We start from the raw sequence: 16,144 nt of genomic DNA on the forward strand, positions 1-16,144 counted from the left end.
TTTTTTGGATTGTTTTACGGCATGAGCCCAATTTAAGAAAATCAACTCCAAATGCATACATATTTTGTGTTTCATCACCTACGTATTTAATCTTTCTAGACTATGTCAATATGGCAAAAATCTACGAGCCTGACCATGAAGTATGTGTGTTTCTTTTTAAGTCCCGACTATTCTAATGTGGCAAACTTCTGTGGGCTTCCATAATTTTTTCGATCATTGCAGGGCATAAGCCCAATTTAAAAAAATCAGAAAGTATTTATTATCTCTACACTCTCCATTTATTTTTTCGGATCATTTTAGGACATGAGCTCAAAAATGAGTCAAATACAAGCCTCAACTAGACCACACTACAAAAAATAGTGGTGATTGAATGGTCACTAGTAAAAGCTTTATAGGGCCCACCATGCCATCTAACCTGTTTATAAAGTCACACAGACCTATATTTGCCGGGAAAATACAAATATCGTCTTCATTAAAAAATTCGGTGGCCCCAAGAAGAAATCGTACTATAAGCCTCTAATTTCCACTATTCCCTGTGGTGTGGTCGACTTAGGCATTAGATTTGCTTCATTTTTAAATAACCTGTTCGTAAAGTTACACAGACCTGTGTGCAGGGAAAACACAAATTTCAGCTTCATTACAAAATTTTGTGGCTCAAGAAGTAATCGTACTATAGGCCTCCAATTCTCACTATTTGTTGCGGTGTAGTCCCCTTGAGTATCATATATTCTTCATTTTCTGGACTTATGCCTTAAAACGAGCTAAAAAAATTGTTGGATGGTATGGATGTAAAAGACATACATCACAATGAGTCCACCATTAGAGCTGGGCACGAGATGACTCGACTCGTTCAACTTGTTCAGACTTGACTCGACTTTAACCGAATGGGTGAGTTGGCCCGAACCGAGTAGGCTTCGTACAATCTGAATTCAAACCGAGTTGAGTTCGAGTTACCCAGTAACTTGACCCGACTCGACCCGAAACTCGATCCGGTCAGACTTGACTCGATCCGAAACCGACTTGACTCAGATTCGGATATATATATATATATATATATATATATATAATCCTATATGTTACACCTAACTCCAACCCCGAACTAATCCCAAACTCTCTCTCTCTCTCCCTCCTTCATCCTCCTCTTCCAAGCTTGACAACCACCCACCACCATCACCACCCTCCTCTTCCTCCTCCCCCCCTCTCTCTCCGTCTTCTTCTTCTTTCACCCACGATCATCACCACCCTCCTCTGTCTCCTCTCCACTCCCTCCCTCCATCCTCTTCCAAACCCAGTAGTCACCCACGACCATCACCATCCTTCTCCTCTCTCTCCTCTCCACTACCTCCCTCCTTTTCAAACCTAGTAGCATATTGAGGGTTAAATATTGTACATTAGACCCCAATTATTACCTGATTTTATAAACATAATAATGCTTAATGTCCTATTTTAATCGTATTTTTGTTACAAGGTGAATTTAAAGAGCTTGGACTGAAAAGGGTATTAAAAGTATGAATTTAATGCTCTAAAATCACCAAGGTAAGGGACTGACCCCGGGGACCAAGATCGAGGAATTTACATGCCAAAAATTCGACAAGATCAAGTGATTGGGTTTAAACGGGCCCGAAAATCGCCCAGAATGCAAGATCACAGGGTTTCCACCATATTCTCGGCTCGAAAATTTATATCTGGCCTGAGGACCCCAAATTAACCGTACACATAAAATTTTAGCAATTGGATCCTTGTGAAAGTGGCTCAACGGATATATCATCCCATAAAACTCTGATCTGGAGCCCACTTGAAATCTGGATATATTTAAATTTTGGTCTCAACCCCTTAAATATGGTGGAAAAATGGATGGAAGAAGTGGATTTTACATACACATCACGATGGACCCCAAATGCTCACGTGCGTGTACATAGCACATGCGCACGCGAGCCACACCGGACATGGGATCTGGTCAAACTGATGGCTGACTGACTATTTCTAAAAAAACTTCAAGACACAACAACGTCTTTGCATACGCCGACCGTTTTTGTGTAGTGGGGCCCACCCATCTCACATTTCAGCAATCTGGAACGTCCATTATGTACAGAGTGGAGACGTGACCATCACCTAGCTTTCCTTTTTGGCCCATACACGTATACGCATGTAGATCGTTAGGAAACGCAGGATGGACGGCGGAAGAAAAGCATCAGTGAACATGACCAAAACTCGACCAAAACCACCCCTTCCCGGCTATGTTTTCGCCACGAATTCAATGGACTGGGTGGATTCTTCCAGAAACATCACTGTGGGGCCCACTGGACACATCAGCGCACTCTATTACGCAGGAAAGTGCGTCCGTAAAACCCGGCTGTTCCAGGCCGTTCTACAATCATGGTTAGGATCGGATCTACGATCTTGACCGTCCAAATGGAAAAGGAGTCCTAATCGTCCCCAAGAAGTCAGATCAAGTAGATCTGATCACAGATTTCCAAACTATTCACCACACGCATGACTGTCTTTGCAGTTTCACAACAAGAAACAGAGCTGCGGTTTCGCGATTTCTCTACGCTGCGTAGAACTCCAGCCCAGACGACCTATTGCTGCCTATAAAAGGACGTGGGAAAGAGAGAGAGAGAGAGAGAGAGAGAGAGAGAGAGAGAGAGAGAGAGAGAGAGAGAGAGAGAGAGAGAGGCATCTGAACGTAGACGAGGATGGGCAGCCGTGGAGGCAAGAATGGGAGCAGGCAGAGAGAGGGAGAGAGATCACAATGTGGAGCGTGGCCTGATTTCAGAGTTTTCTCCTTCTTCCTTTTTCTTATTTGTTTGTTTTTAGCTTAATTATGTCTGTGATAAGCTAAGCCTCTTAGCTAGGGCTAAGAGGTGAAGCTTGAAGCGTGATTAGGAAGGTGGCTTTGCTTTGATTTATGGTTATTGAACTCTCATGGATTCTAGTTTGATTAGAAGGAATGTTTTTAGTTTTAACGGTTTGTTTTGACTCAAATTACAATAGATCTGCAATAGCTTGAGATATTCTCTTTTCATGTATTGAGATTGTGAACTTGGAAACCCTATTGTTCACCATCGTCTCATGGGCATGGTTGGGTGATGGAGCCTTTCCTAACTTTCACAATTCTCTCATGATTGGTTGTGAGATTGGTAAATTGTTGTTGTTTGCCATAGTCTCCTGGGCATGGTTAGGTGACGGAATCACTTCCAAATCTTTGTCATTCTTATCTATTGATGATTAAACCCATGAGAAGTTCAGAGATCTGACAAATCTCTTCCTACCAATTGGATAGAATAGGACTCTGATTCCAGTTGTGTTCTTGAATCAATGCAAGATAATTTCATAATTGCTACAAGTGGATCCTTGGCACCATAGTTTCCTACCTTTGAATTTCACTAGTCTTAGTTAAATAAATTCACAATTATATCCTTCCTTTTACCTGATTTAGATTTCATCTTACCCTAGTTCTAATTTAAGTTATTTTCATGTTACGTACAAGATTCAGTCTCTGTGGATTCGACCTTGGTCTTACCGAGTTTATTACTACATCACAACCTTATACTTGGCGTAGTGACCAAGCTGAATGGTCACATGGTTGGCGAAACACAATGCATTGAAGAAAATGCAAAATTGATGATGGCTCTCCAGTCCTTGAAATCTGAGTTGGAAACCAATGTCAGTGAGAGGAGAGAGCTTGTTGATTACGTGGATAAAAGAAGTGCTATGTGGGTTGAACTCGAGAATTGTAAGACTATGGCAGTCGTGGTGGAAGCTGAAGCTAGTCGAGAGAAGCATAGGCAGATTGAACAATTGAAAAGCATGCTGGTGAGTTCTGAAGAAAAGATGGATAATCTACAGTCTTGTAGGGATGAGCTGGAAATCACAGTTATAGTCCTTAGATCCAAGTTGGATGAACAAGTTGCCCAGTTATCATTGCTGCAGGAATATGAGGATGAGCTGATGAAGTTGTGGCATGAGCATAGTGTGCTTACCTACAGGCTTTCTGAGTAGATATTGAAAACGGAAGAGTTAGAGAAGACCCATTTAAAAGAACACAAGGACAAAGCAGATGCTGAGAGTATCCAAGCCTGTGAGAAAAGAGAAACTGAAGAATCAGCCATTGCTATGCAGGTTACTTTTATTTGAGAACAGTGTGAAACTAAGCTGCAAAATGAACTATTGAAATTGCAAGATGCACTTGATCATATTGAGAATCTAAAGAGAAGTGAGGCCAGTGACATGAAAAGAGATGAAGAGCTTTCTCTGAAAATCTTGGAACTGGAGATTGAGCTACAGACAGTACTCTCTCACAAGCAACAAAAAGTCAAGGCTTACAAAAGACTGAAGGCTTAATTAGAATGTTGTATGCTAAGTTTTAACTGTTGTAAAGAAGAAAAACTAAAGCTCAAAAACTTCTTTGCAAGAATGCAACAAGGAAAGGGCCAAAGTTGCAGTTGAACATTCAACAAAGGAACGGCTTGAAAGCTCTGCATCTCTTGCAAATATTCAAGAGCAAGGACGTCATGAACATGTTAAGGGTCCACATTCATGAAATGATGAAAATTGCCAAGGGTCCACATTCAACACACGTGGCATGCGTGATGAGTGGAATAACATGATTTTGCCACCTAATGTTTTCATGGCACTAATGTTTTACACAAGTGGTATATGCCTGCAAAATTATCAACATGACACCACAGGTTGTGGTACATTGCCAGTAGGTGATTAGTTCTCAATGAGAAAGGGTCAGAATCACTCCCACGGCGGGACTTGTATAAACGTAAATACTGTTTGTTACCTTGATTCTATTATCCTTGACTTGCAATAACATCAGCCTCTCATCTTGAAGGCCTACTTGTGGTAGTAATGAGCGGGCTGAGCTGCATGACCGAAATGCGAACCTGAGACCTGGATTAATACAGGAACCAAACTCTGAGGTAAGTTCCCTTGAAGCTGGTGATGTTGATGCATCTAAGGCAACAATACATGTTTACAACAGAAGAAAAAAATAATCTTCTGTTAAAAAAATGAATGGATGAGCAATATCCCAAATAACCAACAAATCAGAAGATCCTAGCCATCCATTCTCTGGACAATTCTCCACTGAAAATGAATCTTTTGCCGCCTTTTTTTTTTTTCTGAACCTTCTATTTGCAGGGCACCAGAAGAAGGTTTAGGATTGCCCCATCATTGAAATTTTGAGGCATGGACCATTCATGGTGATGCCTATCAGATCAATGGTCTGGACTGAACTGTGGGGCTCACTTGCACAAACTGAGGACCCAGGCATAGAATTCCATGCTACTCATTTGGCTGCAGAATATGTTCCTAGGACCTGTTGTCTTATAAAAGAATGGTTAGCGATTACATGGTTAGGATCATCCAATCAATGACATTTCTCTGTTTGTCGCCGATCCACAATGTGACCCAGAGTATGACAGTCTAGATCATGGACTGTTATGCCATATTTTCAATATCAACCCAATGCACTGAATAAAACATTTTCCAGCTGTGCTCAACAGATTTTTATTTTTATTTTTTAAATAACTATATAACAAAAATGGAGAATTTGGTTAAATGCCATAGAAGGACTGAAAGAACTGCGATAGATAACAAGATTCAATCATATAACTAGTTTAGCTCCACAAAATGAAGGAAAAATAAGAATAGCCATGTGAAAATCAACGTTAGAGAACAGGGACCACATCACACCATCTATCTAATCATAATGGAGGCTTTCAATCCATGGAGTCGATTTTCAACTACAGTAGCAGCTATTCAGCTTTACTATGTGAAATTCTGGTGTTGCTCTTTCATCACTGTATTTATGACCCGATGGCAGGAAATTCGTTTCATTTCAAGATTGCAAATGGTAATTCAAAACAAAACCGTGGGTATCTGATGGACTTGCAACAGGTCTGACAAACAGTAGGAGAAAAAAAAAAAACTCAGACACAGCTCCTGTAGAAACTTGAAATGCTCATCAGTGTAGTAAGTGTACTCTTCATTACTGATTAGTTTTCTTAAGATAAGGTTTAGGAGCGTTGAGTACCATTTAGTAACTGGTATTAACCTTTATTGGCGTATTTTGTTATGGATCCAAACCGTCCAATTAGTGGACCACCTCTTGGATTACCCATAGCCCAAACAATAGCACCAATTTGATGTTCGTTAATCCCAATACTCACCCACTTTGGAAAGTCAAGAAAAGTTTATAGCAAAGGTCCACAAGAAAAAACAAAACAAAAAAAGGAATCAGGTTACGAACATGAAGAATATATTATGCAACCGCCACCAACCACCCGGTTCAACAGATCTGGTTTGGCATCTAAGCCCATCTCTACATCGTTGCATCACCATTAACCCATCTCTACATCTATGTTGCAAAAACACCTTCTTTAGATAACTGAAATCCGCCCAACAGCAAGCCATTCCGCTACCGGAGGCCCAAATCTCTCTACTCATTCATCTCAAAACCGGCAATCTCCATTACAACCCCTCCCCAATAACAAATCTTCCGTCTCCGGCCCCTTTTTCTCCGTCTCTGTTGACCACTGTGCGTCAACAGCCGTACCATTGCGGCTGTCAAAATAGGGCGATCTCTGCTTTTGGCAGTGATCATTTGATTGCCTGAGAGAGTGGGAGCGAGAGAGATCTGGATCTTGGGGGTAGAGAGCGCACGGTTTTGGGAATTTTTTTTGTTTTTTTGCGGGGGAGGGGGGGAGTAGTTACTTAAAAAGAGGGAAGCGGATTGCGTCTTACCCCCGCCGGACAATGATACATTTGGGCAGGGCTTGTGGGGCCCATCATGATCTAAAGACTTTATCCGTGCCATTTATCCATTTTCTTAGATCATTTTAGGAAAACGAAAAAAAATGAGGCAGGTTCAAAGCTCCAGTGGACCACACCAAAGGAAGAAGCATTGATAATGACATCCACCGTTGAAACCTTTTTTAAGGGCCACCATGATGATTTTTTACGATCCAACCTATTCATAAGGTCATGTAGACCTGGATGAAGTAAAAGCACAAATATCAGCTTGATCCAAAACTTTTGCAGCTACCAAGAAGTTTTCACTGGTAGGCATTCAATCTCCACTTTGTGGTCGACTTAAACATGAGTTCTGGACAATTTTATGCGTCAGACACTAAAATGATCTCTAAATATGGGTGGAAGGCGTGGATTAAACTCTTACATCAATGTGGGCCCCACAGAGCCCTACCCGGACTAATCATCGTTTGGGCGGGGTAGGACGCAATCCACTTTCGTACGCGGTTTGGCTCGTGACGCTGCAGCCAGTTAGGTGGGTAGTGGCAAGTGCTCTGTGAACCCTACTATGATGTTTGTGCTTCATCCATGCCATCCATCCATTTATCAAGATACTTTTAGAGCTTGATGCAAAAAAAGAGAAATATCTAAATCTAAGGTGGACCACATCAAAGGTAAATAAGTAGTGACTGAATGTTCGCTACTAAAAAGTACTGAGGATTTTCTAATTGGCCGACGGCCTTTAGCCGTCGGAAAAATACTAAGGGCCGTCAGCATTGATCATTTTTTTAACGTAGTGGGTTTGACTGTACAGGGGGGGCACTATAAGCTTATGACAAATCCACTCCGTCCATTTGTTTATATAGCTCATTTTAGAGAACAAGCCCACAAACGAGTCAGACTTGAATTTCAAGTAAGCCACGCGATAGAAAAAGTGAGATTCAGGGGCTGTTGTTGACACATCTTGGGGACATCGCGAGGCTCATTTTCAGCTTCATCTTTCTCATTTTTGAGTTCCTGCCCTAAAATGAGCTGAAAAAACAGATGGAACGGGTGGATTTCCAAAAGCCATCAATCGTGGCCCGACGAACGGTCTGAGTTGGGTGACGCGGATTGCGTACTGACAGCAAGAATAGCCAAGTGGCTACTGATAATACTCTGTTGGCCATCTATTTTTATAGAAGTCGTCCATCTATTTTTTCAGATCAATATAGAGCAGGAGCCCGAAAAGGGAAATCCAAATCTCGAGTGGACCACACCACAAGAAAACAACGATGATTGAAGGCCCACCATTAAAAACTTCCTAACGCTCACTTTAATGTTAGTCATCCAACCTGTTGATAAGGTCACGCATACTTGGATGAAGAGAAAACGCAAATATCAGCCTAATCCAAAACTTTTTTAGCCCCTAAGATGTTTTTAATGGTGAGTGTTCAACCAAGAAAGAGGTCCATACAAGATTTAGATCTACCTTATTTTTTTATCTAATGCCATCAAATTTTCTGGAAAAATGGATGAAATGTGTGGATAGGATACGTACATCATGATGGGCCCACAGAGCACCGTTGAGTTGGGTTGGCACCACAATCAACGTCAATCAATGTGGACATTTAAGTCCAAAGGGCAAAAGGTTCTTTACCTTAGGTAGAGCCCACCATGATATTTTTTACAAATCCACTCTGTCCGTCTATTTTATCACCTCATTTTACAGCACGGGCCTAAAAATTTTGCCGATCTAAATCTCAAGTGGGCCGACCGAACATGGTAAAGTATGAATTAAATGCCACCGTTGAAACATCTTCTGGCCATCCTGGCACCACTCTTACTTATTGATCTGCCTTATTTTTAGACCCATTCCCTAAAACGAGTTGAGAAAATAGATGTACAGGGTGGATTTCTAACAACATAAAAGTGGGCCCACGTACGGTTAAGGTTAGGTTTACACAGCAATCAACGGTAATCAGTGTGTGAGAGCCAGATGTTTGGTGAACATTAGGTCCATGAGGTGAGAGTTGCTCAATCATTGGTGAGTTATAATTATATTTGTGACAAATCCACTCCGTCCATCTGTTTTGCCACTTCATTTCAAGACGCGGGACAAAAAATGAGGCTAATCGTGAGAGCACAAGCGGGCAAACGAACATAAAACATCTGAAATTGAATGCATTGTGTTTAAATATTCGTGGGGCCATGAGATGTTTGTGAGAAATCCACCATGTCCATCTGTTTTTCCGTATCATTTTATGGACCGGGCCAAAAATGAGACCAATACCAAGCTCTAGTGAGCTAATTGTTTGGAAAGTGGTGAATGAACACCACCGTTGTAAATTCATGTGACTATCGTGGGCCCACTTTGTGATTTGAATCTGGTTCTTTTTTTTACTCATAACTGAAGTGAGCTGGAAAAACGGATGAATGGCTTGGATTTCTTAGAAACAACAAGGTAGGCCCCATGTACGGTTACGGAGTGGCGCCTGTGAATCTGCCGTAACGAGGGAGATTGTAGGTGCGGTAAATTGAGGATAGTTTCTTCGATATCAAAATACGGTATTCCATTCGTATAGGTAACTAAGAGTGGCTTAATATCTAGCGGTGAAAACTATGCCCGGGTTTCGAGAAATAGTTTAAAAGCGGGAGGTTTTAGGTCCACAGGGAAAAGATAACACTCATATGGAAAATTTCCAAAAAAAAAAAATTTATATATATATATATATATATATATATATATATATATATATATATATATATATATATATATATATATATATATATAATAAACAAAATGAAGACAACCACGACAGATGCTAATTACATACTGAGAAACAGGGCTATATATGACAGACTCCGCCTCTTCTAAGCTGATACCCTACGCCCAAGAAGCTACTCAAATGAACCTGTTATGAATACGGGCTATCACTGCATTCTTCGTAACCAAGATACCTCTAGTCTCCTCTAAATAAGACGTTTCTTCCACCAAGCTACCTAATCTGGCCAAATTGTCTGGAGAAGAGTTCGCTTCCCGGAAGATACGATAAATTTTATAATTTATCTATAGCTATAGCTTGTTTGTAGAGATATGCTTCATACACAACAGGGCCCACAATTTGGACCATCTTAGTTGCTGTACTCTGACACATGTCAGAGGATGAGTTGACATGATTTTTTTGATCGTTAAAGGCACAGGAGATTCCAGTGCCATCGCTTCTCAGTGGTCCACATCATTTCCGAATGACTCCAGTTAATAAAATAAGCGGGATTTTTCTCCAGTTAATAAAATAAGCGGGATTTTTCTCTCACAAATAGCTTGCTTCCTACACAACACAACTTTTAATGGGCGGGTTGTGCAGTGTTTCATATTCTAAAATAATTGGAAAAAATAGATAATTGGCGTGGATCTAAGAAATACACCATTGATGGCACTATGTAAATTTCACACATCAAGAAATTTGGTTGCTTGCTATGTGGTGCAGGGGAGCAGTTTATGTGAGACCCCAGACGGTGCAGCCCTTGCCATGGAGCCTACTTTGATGTGTGTATTCTTTATCCACCCTAAAAATTAAGAAGATCCAATTATCAAGTAGACCATACTCCACTACCATTAAAATTAAACTTCTTCGCATGCACCTTAATGTTTTCATAGTTTTTATTTTCCATCCAATCTCTTGATAAGTTCACATAAGCCCAAATGAATGGAAAAAAAGAAATGTCAGCTTGATCTAAATCTTTTATGGCCTATTAGCCAATCATCATTGTTTCTTATGCATGGTCCACGTATTAATCTTCATTTTTTGAATAATGCCCTAAATTAATAGGGAAAACGTAAAAATGGAGTACTTACCACGGTAAGTGCAGCACCGTCTTGGGTGAGGCCGGATCTCACCTAATCTGCCTCTATGGTGCAGCACATTGGGAGCCGAGAAAAAAGAAGAAAAAAGAAAGGAAGTGATGGCATGAAAAAAGAAAGGAAGTGATGGCATGTGGAGCATTTATAGGCACCATCATACGTATGTATTAGATCCACATCATCAATCTATTTTTTTACATACTATGATAGGGAAAGACAAAAAACAAGAAAGACCCAAGGCTCAAGTGGGCCTCACTACAGAAACAGTGGAAATTCGAAGTCAACTATTGAAAACTACTTGAGGCCACGGAAGGCTTTGATCAAGCTTATATTTGTGTTTTCCCTTCATCCAAGTTTTTGTGACCATACAAATAAGTTAGATGGCAAATAAATCTCACGGTGGACCCTAGGGAGGTTTATTAATTTAGTAGTCATTCAACACCGATACTTCCTGTGATGTGGTCTACTTGAGATTTAGATTTCTCATTTTGGGTTCATGCTCTAAAATGATCTGTAAAAATTGATGGGTAGGGTGGATCTTAAACCTAAATAATTGTAGGGCCCAAAAAAGTTCCACACGTTAAAGTCATGTTGTGTAGCATGCACTCTATTTGGCAATGGCGTGGACCAATGACAAGCAATGACTCTGAATTTTCCAGGTGCCTTCAACGCAACAATCCATCCTCATATGGAAGCGGATTCCCTCGATAGCCTTTCTAAGGAAGTTCCTGCAAAAGCCTTTCGCCACAAGGTTCATGTGCAGAAAGGCTTTCCTAGGAAATCCGTGTCCCTTGTTTCGTCATACACTATTCTTCTTACTTTGACTATGTTGATGTGTAAACTTCCACGGACTCTACCATGAAATATGTTTTATATTCACGCCCTTCATGTACATTCATTTTTTCAAATCATTTTAGGGCATGAGCCCAATTTAAAAAAATCGACTCAAAATGGATACATATTTCATGTTTCGTCATTTACCTACGTGTTTCCTTTTTAGTCTCGAATATGCTGACATGGCAAACTTTTGTGAGCTCGCATGAACTTCATGTGTTATATCCACACCATTCATTCATTATTTATTTTTCTTTTTTTTTTTGGATTGTTTTACCGCATGAACCCAATTTAAGAAAATCAACTCGAAATGCATACATATTTTGTGTTTCATCATCTACGTATTTAATCTATCTAGACTATGTCGATGTGGCAAAAATCTACGAGCTCGACCATGAAGTATGTGTGTTTCTTTTTAAGTCCCGACTATTCTAATGTGGCAAACTTCTGTGGGCTTCCATAAGTTTTTAGATCATTTCAGGGCATAAGCCAATTAAAAAAAATAAAAATAAAAATAAAAATTAAAAATCAGAAAGTATGTATTATCTCTACACTCTCCATTTATTTTTCCAAATCATTTTAGGACATGAGCTCAAAAATGAGTCAAATACAAGCCTCAACTAGACCACACTACAGAAAATAGTGGTGATTGAATGGCCACTATTAAAAGCTTTATAGGGCCCACCATGCCATCTAACCTGTTTATAAAGTCACACAGACCTATATATACCGGGAAAATACAAATATCATCTTCATTAAAAAATTCGGTGGCCTCAAGAAGCAATTGTACTATAAGCCTCTAATTTCCACTATTCCCCGTGGTGCGGTCGACTCAGGCATTAGATTTGCTTCATTTTTATATAACCTGTTCGTAAAGTCACACCGCCCTGTGTGCAGGGAAAACACATATTTCAGCTTCATTACAAAATTCTGTGGCTCAAGAAGTAATCGTACTATAGGCCTCCAATTCTCACTATTTGTTGTGGTGTAGTCCCCTTGAGTATTAGATATTCTTCATTTTTTGGACTTATGCCTTAAAACGAGCTGAAAAAATTGTTGGATGGTATGGATGTAAAAGACATACATCACAATGAGTCCATCGTTAGAGCTGGGCACGAGACGACTCGACTCGTCCGACTCGTTCAGACCTAACTCGACTCAAACCGAATGGGTGAGTTGGCCGGAACCGAGTAGGCTTCGCGCAATCTGAATTCAAACTGAGTTGAGTTCGAGTTATATACCCAGTAACTCGACCTGACTCAACCCGAAAGTATCCATTTCACTGTCTCCCAATGTTTCTTACTGGGGTTTGATATATATATATATACATATATATATATATATATATATATATATATATATATATATATATATATATATATAAAATCCTATTCCTAAAATATATATAATCCTATATGCTACACCTAACTCCAACCCCGAACTAATCCCAAACTCTCTCTCTCTCTCCCTCCTTCATCCTCCTCTTCCAAGCTCGACAACCACCCACCACCATCACCACCCTCCTCCTCCTCCTCCTCCTCCTCTCTCTCTCTCTCTCTCTCTCTCTCTCTCTCTCTCTCTCTCTCTCTCTCCTCTTCCAAACCCGGCAGTCACCCACGACCATCACCACCCTCCTCCTCTCTCTCCTCTCCACTCCCTCCCTCCTTTTCAAACCTAGTAGCCTATTGAGGGTCAAATGTTGCATATTAGACCCTAATTATTACCTGATTTTACGAACATGATAATGCTTAATGTCCTATTTTAATCGTATTTTTGTTACAAGGTGAATTTAAAGAGTTTGGACTGAAAAGGGCATTAAAAGCATGAATTTAATGCTCTAAAATAACCAAGGCAAGGGACTGACCCCGGGGACCAAGATTGAGGAATTTACATACCAAAAATCTGAGAAGATCAAGTGATAGGGTTTAAATGGGCCCGAAAATCGCCCAGAATGCAAGATCACAGGGTTTCCACCATATTCTCGGCTCGAAAATTTATATCTGGCCTGAGGACCCCAAATTAACCGTACACATAAAATTTTAGCAATTGGATCCTTGTGAAAGTGGCCCAACGGATAGATCATCCCATAAAACTCTGATCTGGAGCCCACCTGAAATCTGGATAAACTTAAATTTTAGTCTCAACCCCTTAAATATGGTCGAAAAATGGATGGAAGAAGTGGATTTTACATACACATCACGATGGACCCCAAATGCTCACGTGCGTGTACATAGCACATGCGCACGCGAGCCACACTGGGCATGGGATTTAGTCAAATTGATGGCTGACCGACTATTTCTAAAAAAACTTCAAGACGCAACAGCGTCTTTGCATACGCCTACTGTTTTTGTGTAGTGGGGCCCACCCATCTCACATTTCAGCAATCTGGAACATCCATTGTGTACAGAGTGGAGACGTGACCATCACCTAGCTTTCCTTTTTGGCCCATACATGTATACTCATGTAGATCGTTAGGAAACGCAGGATGGACGGCGGAAGAAAAGCATCAGTGGACCGCACTAAAACTCGACCAAAACCACCCCTTCCTGGCTGTGTTTTCGCCACGAATTCAATGGACTGGGTGGATTCTTCCAGAAACATCACTATGGGGCCCACTGGACACATCAACGCACTCTGTTACGTAGGAACGCGCGTCCGTAAAACCCGGCCGTTCCAGGCCGTTCTACAATCATGGTTAGGATCAGATCTACGATCTTGACCGTCCAAACGGAAAAGGAGTCCTAATCGTCCCCAAGAAGTCAGATCAGGTAGATCTGATCACAGATTTCCAAACTATTCACCGCATGCATGACTGTCTTTGCGGTTTCTCAACAAGAAACAGAGCTGCGGTTTCGCGGTTTCTCTACGCTGCGTAGAACTCCAGCCCAGATGACCTATTGCTGCTTATAAAAGGACGTGGGAGAGAGAGAGAAAGAGAGAGAGAGAGAGAGAGAGAGAGAGAGAGAGAGAGAGAGAGAGAGAGAGAGGCATCTGGACGTAGACAAGGACGGGCAGCCGTGGAGGCAAGAACGGGAGCAGGCAGAGAGAGGGAGAGAGATCACAATGTGGAGCGTGGCCTGATTTCAGAGTTTTCTCCTTCTTCCTTTTCCTTATTTGTTTGTTTTTAGCTTAATTATGTCTGTGATAAGCTAAGCCTCTTAGCTAGGGCTAAGAGGTGAAGCTTGTAGCATGATTAGGAAGGTGGCTTTGCTTTGATTCATGGTTATTGAACTCTCATGGATTCTAGTTTGATTAGAAGGAATGTTTTTAGTTTTAATGGTTTATTTTGACTCAAATTATAATAGATCTGCGATAGCTTGAGATATTCTCTTTTCATGTATTGAGATTGTGAACTTGGAAACCCTGTTGTTCACCATCATCTCATGGGCATGGTTAGGTGATGGAGCCTTTCCTAACTTTCACAATTCTCTCATGATTGGCTGTGAGATTGGTAAATTGTTGTTGTTTGCCATAGTCTCCTGGGCGTGGTTAGGTGATGAAATCACTTCCAAATCTTTGTCATTCTTATCTATTGATGATTAAACCCATGAGAAGTTCAGAGATATAACAAATCTCTTCCTACCAATTGGATAGGATAGGACTCTGATTCCAGTTGTGTCCTTGAATCAATGCAAGATAACTTCCCAATTGCTACAAGTGGATCCTTGGCACCATAGTTTCCTACCTTTGAATTTCACAAGTTTTAGTTAAATAAATTCACAATTATATCCTTCCTTTTACCTGATTTAGATTTCATCTTACCCTAGTTCTAATTCAAGTTATTTTCATATTACGTAAAAGATTCAGTCCCTATGGATTCGACCTTGATCTTATCGAGTTTATTACTACATCACAACCTTATACTTGGGGTGTGAACATAGCCACCCACCACCATCACCACCCTCCTCCTCCTCCTCTCTCTCTCCTCTCCACTCCCTCCCTCCCTTATCTCTTGATCCGAATCGATGGCAACTCGAACCGACTCGGTACTTTTGACTAGGTCGGACTTGGTCCCTCAAGTCCAAGCCAGACCCGGACTCGGATTGGTTCACTCATGTTGGACTCAGTACTGAGTCGAGTTGAGTTCGGGTTAAGCCTATTTTAAAACTGGATCAAGTCGAGTTAGCCCTAACTTGATCCGACTCACTCCTCAATCCCCCACATGCTTGTAGCTGACAAGAGTCCACCAACATCCCCTACTCCAACAGATTTAGCTATCCTCACCCCTGACCAAGGCGGATGATGCTTAGAAGTGGACCTCTCACCCTACTTCTCCCTAGTAACAAGACCTCCCAGTGATCTAGACGAAAGCTCGGATAAACACACTATGGCAAGGCTAGCAACAAAATCTAACATCACCCTAGGAATGGGTTGATAACTCAAGTCGGTTCAGGGCCATGTTTTACCTATCTCTATGACAACAGTATCCCAGGAGTAGTCCACCTTGCCAAAGGAACCCGATCGTATGCACGGAAGAAGACTAAAGATCCAATATTCAAAAAGTTCATGGAAATCCAGATTAAGGAGATTAAACAGAAGGTTTGTTAACATAGGATGTGTGACTAATGGATAAAATACTAGTGTGGAATGCTCGAGGGCTAGGCAATGCCCACACTATTAGAACCACGAAGAGACTCATAAAGAAGTACATCCCCCTTATCGTTGCCATCCTAGAATCGATGATAGGAGAAGATAGGAGAGTGGGAA

The 16,144-nt window shown here is 41.0% G+C and overlaps 1 protein-coding gene across 21 annotated transcripts in view; it reads right to left on the reverse strand.

Moving 5' to 3' along the window:
• Window positions 1–16,144, reverse strand: part of LOC131258163 (uncharacterized) — a 92,627-nt gene that overhangs the window by 28,700 nt on the left and 47,783 nt on the right. For 5 of the 21 annotated variants that reach the window (XR_009177926.1, XR_009177927.1, XR_009177922.1 and 2 more), the window contains exon 1: window positions 3,697–4,774. The exons of 4 other annotated variants lie outside the window; for them this stretch is intronic. The gene's annotated coding sequence lies outside the window, so the exon portion shown is untranslated. Of the gene's footprint in view, window positions 1–3,696; window positions 4,776–6,259; window positions 6,684–16,144 lie in introns of those variants that run through there. 12 more of the 21 variants (XR_009177920.1, XR_009177919.1, XR_009177917.1 and 9 more) reach the window with 6 other exon arrangements.

This window comes from Magnolia sinica, chromosome 10 (assembly GCF_029962835.1).
Source record: "Magnolia sinica isolate HGM2019 chromosome 10, MsV1, whole genome shotgun sequence".
Classification (NCBI taxonomy): domain Eukaryota; kingdom Viridiplantae; phylum Streptophyta; class Magnoliopsida; order Magnoliales; family Magnoliaceae; genus Magnolia; species Magnolia sinica.